Genomic DNA, 7,234 nt, shown 5'->3' on the forward strand with positions numbered 1-7,234 from the left:
CTGTCATTGTGAATGACAACCTGAGACCAACAGGTTAAAAGTTTCAGTTTCCATCTCCTGAATGGCCAATCTGTATAACGTATATTTTAGTCAATCAGGACTCAGAACACCATGCACTTTGAAAAAAACTGCACAAAAGAATCCGCGAAGCACCGAGACCGCGAAAGATGAACGGTGTTATAGCGAGGGATCACTGTACAATTATTTCTTAAAACAAGTAGCGTAATAACTAAAGCTCAACAAAATTATTCTGATCAAATATTTGTTTGGCAGAAGTTCAGACAGACTGCCACTGTTGTTATTCAGATTGCATCATTTAATGTATAGTTTTAGGCAGTGAGTGTATCTTTTTACTTAATGAGCATTCTAAATTATTTCCAACCAGATACTACTTATGGATGTTTGCAAGAAGTTTATTAATAAATAAATAGATTAAACACCAGTTTTACATTTGACAACAATTAGTTGTCTAGAACGTAACTTATTAACTCAGTTGGTGGATGTTGATTCCTGCTCCCTCTTCCCCACTTACCTGTCCTTGCCCACCTCTCTATTTCATCTGCTTCTTTCTCTTTGGTCAAACAAGAACTTTCTCTGGTGTCTGGTCCTCATTATCATCCTCCACATGGTAGCATGTCTTCATTAGCCACATTTGTCCCCCCCCCACTTCCCACCATGTGTCCTTAGGCTAAAATGGGTCTTCATGTGGCTAAACTCGGCAAAGCAAAGAACACAAGCATCATGTAACATCAGCCAAGTTGCTAAATAATGCACATAAAAGTTAACTTTGACTAACATATTAACTTTGAAGTTCCTAGATTAAAATTGGAGGGAAAAAAAAATATTTGCCTGCCTTTAAAATATGTTTAATATTAAGGGCTAACATTACAGTAATGGAGTTTAATAATTTTAGCTAACATTAGCAAGGTAGGATTGGCTTGAATTGCTCATAGCTAACATTACAAAGAAAGAGGACATAGTCAATGTTATTTTATCAAGGAAAATGTAAAGTCAATAAGACACATACCTCATATGTATTAGGTCAGTGTATTAGGTTCTGTGGTTTCTTTGGTTTTCTGGGGTTGCTGCTGTACATTCCACTAGATGGAGTCCATGAGGCGGCCGGGCCGAGGGTCCTCCAGTAGTCATCCTCACACCGGGGATCAATTACCTCGTTACCTGATGCTTAACCCTTGTGTGTGTGCGCGAGGACTGAGGCAAACAATCTCGGTGGGGAGCAGAAGGAGGTTTGCATGGGTTGGTCGCTGAGGGACCGAGGAGGTGGAAGGAGAAGCGAGTGAACGTAACAAATAAACGGAGGCGGTAGGATTTGATTTTGGCGGATTGCATAAACTGTACATTGACTGTAGCAACCTGGCTTCTACATTAGGAGGAAATAGTGAAAATGAGATGGAATGGATGATATCAAGATCAGCAAGAATGAAAAGAGCACTTAGGAAGAGACAAGAAAGGGCAAGAAGTTGGTCGGAAGAAAGTGAAGCAAGAGAAGAAGCTAACAAAATGACAAAAACAAACGACAGGGCAAGTTCACGAGAACAGAATGACTTTACTAGAGAAGTAGAATTTAAAGTCATATTGGGTTTCAAGCAAAAAGGAGGATCTATTCACCCGATTAAGCTGACCAGAGCAATAGAGGAAGAAATAGGGAAAATTAATACGGCTAGAATTACGAATAACAGAAGAGTGCTAATATATGCTATCAGTGAAACACAACAACAAAAGATAATAAGAATGAAAACCTTGATGGGGGGAAAGAATTAAAACATATATTCCAGGGTATTTAGCAAGGCTGAGAGGAGTAATATCAGGAGTTCCTATGGAAATGACAATGGAGGATTTGAAAAAAAAAAAAAAATCAAAGGAGGGAAAATAACAGGCGCCACCAGGATTACAAGTAAAAGAGATGGGGAACTTAAAGACACAATGGCAGTAATTTTACAATTTGAAAATTCCAGAAAATATCCAGCTAGGATACATGAACTACAGAGTTAGAGAGTACATTCCTAAACCCCTCAGATGTTTTACTTGCAAAAGAATAGGACACATTGCAAAGGATTGTAAAGGAAAACTTAGGTAAGATGTGGAGGTCCACATGAATATGGAAAGTGTAATAAAGATACTAAAATCAAATGTTGTAACTGCAGAGGAGACCATAGTGCAGCATATGGTGGATGTAAAATACAAAGGGAAGCCAGAGAAGCTCAAAGAATCAAAATAACAGAGCGTTTCATATGCTGAAGCTTTAAAAAGACTAAGGAAAGATAATTCAAGAGAAATAATCCTAATCCAGAGGTGTGGAAGCCCCTACTATATCAAATTGACATAGGAATAACAGAGAGTTGGCCATTCTAAGGTAAAAACCCTAGGGGGGCGCCCCACAGTTTGGGAACCTCTGGACTACAGAGTAGGTCTTTATGTATATGTACAGGAGTGGTGAAAATGACACCTATTAATGCTCTTCTAATAGACAGCAGAATCCGCTCAAGAAATAAGGAAAGAGGATACAAGAACCAGCACGCTTGAGTCACTCCGCCTGTCCAACCACCTCATCCTCTGCCGAATCATTCCGAACCCGAGCCCATGCAGATCGGAAATACTCGACTCTCCCCCGAGGAGCGTCAGAAGTGCATGACCGGCCGACTCTGCCTATATTGTGGGGTTTCCGGCCATTGCCCAAGAAAGTTAAACTCCAAGACCCATCAGTAACAGTGAGGAACTTGGTGGGTCAGAAAAGAAAATGTTCTTTACCTAACACTTTCTGCCGAATTATTCTATGGTAAATGGCGGTTAGTCAGGAGCCTGACCCTCCGATCTGTCTTCCGTGCCTGCTGATTACCATGATCTTGCATCTGTGTTCAGCAAAACTAAAGCCTGTTCTCTTCCTCCACACCGACCATATGATTGTTCCATAGATTTATTGCCCGGAGCTCCATTACCATCCAGCCGTCTTTATAACATCTCACGCCCGGAACGAGAGACGATGGAGAGATGCATTAAAGATTCGCAGGCTGCAGGTATAATCCGCCCGTCCTCCTCTCTATTGGGAGCAGGTTTCTTCTTCGTGAGTAGGAAGGACGGAACGCTCAAACCCTGTATTGATTACCGTGGCTTAAATCGGATTACTGTTAAAAACAAATATACTTTACCCCTGTTGTCATCTGCATTCAGACCTGTTCATAGAGCTACTGTTTTTTTCCAACTGGATCTGCACAATGCTTATCACCTTCTCCGAATTAAAGAAGGAGATGAGTGGAAAACGGCTTTCAAGACTCCTACAGGCCACTTTGAGTATCTGGTCATGCCGTTTGGATTATCAAATGCCCCCGCCTGTATCCAAGCATTAGTAAATGATGTTCTCCGAGATTTTTACATTTTTGTATTTGTTTACCTAGATGACATCCTCATATACTCCAAATCCCTGGCCGAACACAAGCATCATGTCCGTCTCGTTCTACAAAGACTCTTAGAAAACAACCTGTATGTAAAGGCTGAAAAGTGTGAATTTCACAAATCATCTGTTTCATTCCTTGGTTTCATCCTCAACGGCGGACAGGTACGGCCAACAGAGGAAAAGATTAAAGCTGTCTTGGATTGGTCCACTCCCCAGACACGCAAACAGTTGCAAAGGTTCCTGGGTTTTGCCAACTTCTATTGCCGCTTCATCCGCAATTACAGTCAGACAGCCTTACCTCTAACAGCTCTCGCCTCCACCAAGGTCCCGTTCCTCTGGTCTCCTGTGGCCAAAGCGGCGTTCAAAAAATTTAATTAACTGTTTTCTACAGCACCGGTCCTGGTTCAGCCTGATCCTTGCAAGCAGTTTGTGGAGGTGGATGCCTCGGATTCTGGGGTTGGAGCGGTCCTTTCTCAGATTTCCAGTTCTGATGATAAGACTCACCCCTGTGCCTTCTTCTCACACATATCATCACCCCCTGAACGTAAGTAACTATGACATGGGAGACCATGAGCCGCTGGCCATAAAGTTGGCCTTGGAGGAGTGGAGGCACTGGTTGGAGGGGGCAGAACAGCCGGTGCTGGTTTGGATGGATCACAAAAATCTCTCCTATCTCCGTTCAGCCAAAAGACTAAACCCACGTCAATTCCGCTGGTCTGTTTTTCTCAAGATTCAATCTCTCCATTTCATATCAACCAGGTTCCCGCAACGTCAAGCCCGATGCACTGTCCCGAGTATATGCCTCTGACGACTCAGAAAAGACTCCAGCCAGTATCCTTCCTCCCAGCTGCACTGTGGCCGCTGTTACCTGGAAGATGGAGGATGTCATTAAGCAGGCCCAGCAGTTGGAACCGACACCCGAGAATTGTCCCCCTGGAAAGATCTATGTCCCTTCATCTGTCCGAGCCCGCTTCCTTCAGTGGATCCATGCATCAAAGTTCTCCGCGCATCCAGGTATGAGCCGAACAATTGCTCTAATCAATTGCAGGTTCTGGTGGTTGTCCATACATAATGACGTCAAGGAGTTTGTTCAAGCCTGTACAGTATGTTCAAGAAATAAACCTACTCACCAACCACCTTTGGGTCTACTTCAACCACTACCCACTCCATCCTTGGTCACACATCGCAGTTGACTTCGCCACCGGATTACCACCTTCTAAAGGTATGACAACTATTCTCACCATCATTGATCTCCAAGTCATGTCATCTAGTAGCTCTCAAGAAACTCCCCTCTGCCTTCCAGACGGCTCATCTCCTTGTTAAACAGGCTTTCTGGTTACATGGTTTCCCGGTGGAGATTTTGTCTGACAGAGGCCCACAATTTATTTCTCAGCTCTGGAGGCAGTTCTGCACAGCACTCAACACAAAAGTCTCATTAACTTCTGGTTATCACCCCCAGACTAATGATAAGGTTGAAAGGCTCAACCAAGAAATCGAGTCCACACTCCGTCGTTTTACTTCCACCAATCCTAGTGACTGGAGTCAATATCTGCCCTGGGTGGAGTACGCACACAACTGTCATGTATCTGTTGCCACCGTCTCCTTTCGAAGCCTCCATAGGGTACCAGCCACCACTTCTCACTTCAGACGAATCCCTCATATCTGTTACATCTGTTCAACATCACATCCGTCACTGCAAGAACATCTGGAGACTCACCTCCGGGCCCTCAACACCACCTCTCTCCGCAATAAAAGGTTCGCAGACCGCAAACGGATCCCTGCTCCCACCTACAGTCCCGGACAGAAGGTTTGGCTCTCCACTCTGAATATTCCACTCAAATCCATGTCCAAGAAACTCGCTCCCAGGTTCATCGGTCCATTCGAGGTGGAGTCAGTAATCAGTCCTTCCGTCTTCGACTCCCAGCCATTCTCCGCATCCACCCTATGTTCCATGTTTCCCAATTAAAGCCTATTCATACTAGCACCATGTGCCCTCCTTCCGAGTCTCTCCTCCCACCCGTGACATTGATGGACATCCCGCCTACACCATTCGCCGGATCGTGGACTCCTGTCACCAGGGTGGACGAGGCAATACCTCATCACTGGGAGGGCTACGGTCCAGAGGACCGCATGTGGGTTCCTGGCTCGTTTATTTTAGATCATGATGTCATTGCCGATTATCTGTCCTCCCTTCCCTCCTGTTCTTCTCAGCCGCCAGGGGGCGACCGTTGAGTGTGTGGGGGGCTACTGTTAGGTTCTGGGGTTTCTTTGGTTTTCTGGGGTTGCTGCTGTGAATTCCCATTCACCACTAGATGGGAGTCCTTGAGGCAGCCGGGCGGAGGGTCCTCCAGTACATCATCCTAACACCGGGGATCAATTACCTCATTACCTGATGCTTAAGAGAGGTGGAACGCCAGTGCTTCAGTGCTGGAGTGTTCTCCAGTGATGGTACCTCTAGCCCCTCCTAGTTATCTCCGAGTATCAGTTGTTGATCCTTTTTCTGCTAAATTGAAAGTAATTATTTCATGTGACATCTGTTTTCCTGAGGTGAAACCTGAATCCAGATCTGGCTTTGACTCCTCGTTGTTTCCTCGTGACATTGCAGGTAGTTACCCCGCTGATGCCCGAGTCTTCAGGATCTCCAAAGACAGTTGAAACTCACCTCCAATCCAAGAGATCTGACAGGCAGTTCCAACACTCCTCGGACGCCTTCAAGGACTTGCCTACCTGTCCGCCCTCCGACGCCTATCCAACTCAGTTCACCTCCTCCTCAAATCTATCCACTCTCAAGACCACTCAGAAAGTAAACCCCAGAGACCAAAGGACCCTCGGACCAACAATACCCCGCCAACGCCATTACTCATCACCGTTCCTGTAAGTGCTTACCCGAACTCCAGCAAATCATTCAGAAATCCCACTGACTTGAACTCACCCTCTTCCCTGTTCTCTTCAGTGTGCTGCCCGCAGCAGTCTGTTCCTTGGACCAGAGACTCATCTGATTTGTTTTGTGTTTGCAATAAATCTTTATTATTTACGTCTTCTCTTGGTGGTGTTCTTGCAAGTGGGTAAAGTCACTTAAACCCATCATGACACAGTGTTTCCCAACCCTGGTCATCAAGGCACACTGCCCTGCATGTTTTAGAAATGTCCCTGCTTTAATGCACCTCTTCAGCTGATTGCAGTTCAGCAAACACCTCCTAATTGAAATCACCTGTGCTGAAGCAAGGAAACACCTAAAACATTCAGGACAGTGAACCTTGAGGACCAGGGTTGGGAAACACTGCATTAGGTGACATACTTCGGTTTCTTTTTAAACAGGAGGTCTGGCCGTTAACTTTTTTGAGTTTTTGTATCTGTGTGTCAGGAAGCCTGCTTGTGCCCCTCAACAATAATATTTAGCTAACTATAATAATTCTGCAAAATAAAGTAGTCTGGGTGTGGCTGCCTTCGGTCTAATAATGAGGACTCTCAGTTTCTCTGCCTCCATGTTGTTCAGACACCGGGTCCATGGTGAGGAGGGGGCCGGTTCTGTGCCCTCTATCAAATTATGGGCAAGAATATTGTTTTCAACATACACTTGTTTCTGAATGAAAACATCTGATTTTGAAGTTAGAAAAACTGTTTATATTTATTTTCTGTAATTGTCCTTGCAAGAGTGGGAAAAACCCTCCTCGCCCATAAACACAGAACTGGTTCATCTCAAGAGAAAACTATAACTTTAGTCTTATCAGACTGCCCCAGTGGTGGACTAAATGCAGCCTGAGTTGGTCCCACCGACATAAAGAGAATATCTGTTTCTAATCATTCCTGAATGGACTGTCA

General features: G+C 44.7%; 1 long non-coding RNA gene across 1 annotated transcript in view; it reads left to right on the forward strand.

The window, feature by feature from the left end:
* Positions 1 to 7,234, forward strand: part of LOC106938765 (uncharacterized) — a 17,676-nt gene that overhangs the window by 6,534 nt on the left and 3,908 nt on the right. The window contains exon 2 of the long non-coding RNA XR_001422693.1: positions 466 to 467. This is a non-coding gene — a long non-coding RNA (uncharacterized LOC106938765). The remainder of the gene's footprint in view (positions 1 to 465; positions 468 to 7,234) is intronic.

This window comes from Poecilia latipinna, unplaced genomic scaffold (assembly GCF_001443285.1).
Source record: "Poecilia latipinna isolate Pla-1442-1.1 unplaced genomic scaffold, P_latipinna-1.0 Scaffold2686, whole genome shotgun sequence".
Taxonomy (NCBI): domain Eukaryota; kingdom Metazoa; phylum Chordata; class Actinopteri; order Cyprinodontiformes; family Poeciliidae; genus Poecilia; species Poecilia latipinna.